This window comes from Coptis chinensis, chromosome 4, assembly GCF_015680905.1.
Source record: "Coptis chinensis isolate HL-2020 chromosome 4, ASM1568090v1, whole genome shotgun sequence".
Classification (NCBI taxonomy): Eukaryota; Viridiplantae; Streptophyta; class Magnoliopsida; order Ranunculales; family Ranunculaceae; genus Coptis; species Coptis chinensis.
In genome coordinates, this window is record NC_141459.1 from 60,536,504 (window position 1) to 60,539,354 (window position 2,851).

The following is a 2,851-nucleotide window of genomic DNA, read 5'->3' on the forward strand; positions in this document are numbered from 1 at the left end:
AATCTTTGAACATGTGGTGGGCATTGGATCGCCTTTGCATCTAAATAAAATCTGCTTTGTCTTTCATTATTAATTTCGAAGCGGTACTTGGCAGCAAAGGAGCTCCTCAAAGAAGTTAAGAGACTTTAAAACCTGCAAATGCCAGGAGATTAACAAAGATTCCCAAGGAGGTCGTATTGCGGGGCTTGAAGTTCTAGCAGATTATCAATGAGCCCTTGCTACTTCTTTGGCTTATGGCTTTGAAAAGAAAAACAATGAAACCATTCTTGTATTCAACCTTGGAGGTGGTACCTTTGATGTTTTTGGTATTGTCAAGTGTTAGCGAAAACTTATTTTATGTTCCATAATGTCTCTTGAAAAACTGATCCTTGTGATTGTTCCTTGTGAAGTCCATTAGCATATATTGGGAATAAGCGTGAAATGCAGTCACAAGGCAAAAAAAAATAGATAGTAAAGTTGTGCTCTTGATTTCTAGAAAAGTTAACTTATCATATTATGGATTTCAACCAATAAGCTTCTTCCGATTGGGCCGAGTAATTTTGGACTTAGTGTTGTACATAGAGAAAGAATCTCTCTCAACAAGTTGTTAAAACTAAGCATTTTGGTTTTCATTGGGACAAATTGCCCAATTAAAGTGGGCCTGAAAAATCGGTGTAGGTCACCTGGTGATGGCATGATTGTTGGGTTTCCATTTTGAAATTCTTACTTAAATACTTGCCCGCTTTTATTGCAGTCCTTGAGGTTGGTTATGGAGTATTTGAGGTGTTATCTACATTTGGAGATACACATCTTGGTGGAGATGACTTTGACAAGGTTTGTTAGCGATCTGTTTACTCTTTCGGATCTTAATTTTAATAATGTAACTTGTGATCCTCCAAGAACTAATATCTATGTCTTTAATATGAATAGAGAGTTGTTGATTGGCTTGCTTTGAGCTTCAAAAGGGATGAAGGTATTGATCTTTTGAAGGACAAGCAAGCTCTTCAAATGGCCTCATCGAGACAAACCGAGAAAGCCAAGATGGAGTTGTCATCTTTGACGCAAGCTAAATATCGAGGTTTGTTTATTGTCCTTTTTGTTTTATGTTGTTTCGTGTGTTTCTTGTTCGAGTTATTGCATCTGTCTAATTTGCTATTTATTTTCCTTTTCTTGTGGTGATCTTTGCTAGTTTACCTTTCATCACGGCAAACTGCCAATGGACCTAAACACATTGAGACCACCCTTACTAGGGCCAAGTTTGAAGAACGTGTTGGGACCTCCTTGATGTGTATATGACTTTCTATTTGTTAGAGTGTGATACACCATATTGTGTATGTGTGTGAGTGAGTGCGGTTAAGCGCCGCTTAATCGGGCGATATAAAGCTTATAAGTTATTACACCGATCCAATGTGGTAAAAAGTTAGAGGTCCGGAGCGAGATTGAAAAATCAGCCGATTTGTTCCACTTAGTCGGACGATTTCGATAAACCCGCTTGGAAAATTTTGTGAGTGTCTTTGGCAGGTGGTGTTAGTGTAGTGTATGTGTGAGTGTGTGCAGGTGGTAGTGTGTGATTTTAAAGTAGATATGATGTAAACTTTTGTAGGATATTTGCTGAATGCTTTATTTTTAAGTCTGAATTCGGAAGCATTTGGGTCATTATACAATGAATGATGTAGGTTTGTTAGAAGACGTGGGACTAGAAGAGACACTGCCATTCTCAATATTGATTTTAAACGGTTAAACCTATTAAAAATTTAAAACATTTTGTTTTTTGTATGTCTTTTTGTCTAAGAAGTGTGCCGGGAATCCGGGATTAAGCCTCTAAATGAGTAGATAAAGTCTCCCTTGGGCAATGCCATTAAACTTGTTTGCAAGTACTCATTTAAGTGATGTGCATTTATACACGCTAAAGAAAATATTCTGAACTATCTTAAATAGTTAGATGTTCTAAAGAAGCCAAAAAATAATCTGTAGCAATGAAACTTGTCTTTGCTATTTCGTTGAAAAAGGGCGCCCTGCATTAACTAAAAGTGATTATCTTTTCTCACGGTTCTATAATTTTATCATCTCATTGCGTTTGGAAAATGTTGTAAATGTTTGAGTCTTTTATGGATTCTATGGATTGCCTCATATACTTCTACTTTAATTTGGTATTTGGCATGTTTTCGGTATGGCGGTTGCATCGCGAGACCAGTTAATGAACTCGATTAAATTGTTGGTTTTAGGGAAGCTCTATCTGAAAAATGAACTTATCTTTGCAAAACAGGTCATTGATACAAAGCAACAGACTAGTTACATACACAAGCAGTCCAAAAAGGTAAGATGCATATCTTGGCTAGTATTCTCTCGCGGTCTCGCCTTAATTTTTTTGTCTCTTCTCTCTGATATGGAGTCAATCTTATCGCCTCTTCTTATGTTTTTTAACTATCTTGTGATGGTCTTTCAGGGTGCACCTGTGGATGGAAACTCAACGCATGTTAAGTTAAAATTACTATTCCAAGACAACCGGACTGGAAATAGCACACAGGACACAAAGAATGAGGTATTCTTACCCACTTATTAGATCGATAACGATCTTCCTTTGATGTCTTGGGATGTGGAAAGCATAACTTTGTTTAGGGGCGATAGCATTCAATGTTCTAAAATTTTCAGGCCCAAGAATGGTACATAGCGAGTGGAACAAGTGAAAACGATCGCATCTGTGTTTAGAGCATGTCCTTTGAATAGAAATGCAGTTTGATTTTAACTTTAAGTCGGCCATGGTTGTCGTTTTGCATTTGCTAGACATACTTACCCTTTCAAATTTGCAGATTCTCGAAGCTCCATTCCCGCCACTACTGAAAAAGAGTATGCCATGGTTGCCAGCGTTTCA

The 2,851-nt window shown here is 37.5% G+C and overlaps 1 long non-coding RNA gene across 1 annotated transcript; it reads left to right on the plus strand.

The window, feature by feature from the left end:
- Nucleotides 1–216: 216 nt before the first annotated feature.
- LOC147504253 (uncharacterized) lies at nt 217–986 on the plus strand. Its single transcript, XR_015221176.1, has 3 exons — nt 217–284; nt 734–813; nt 910–986. It is a non-coding gene; the product is annotated as an uncharacterized LOC147504253 (long non-coding RNA).
- Nucleotides 987–2,851: the final 1,865 nt, after the last annotated feature.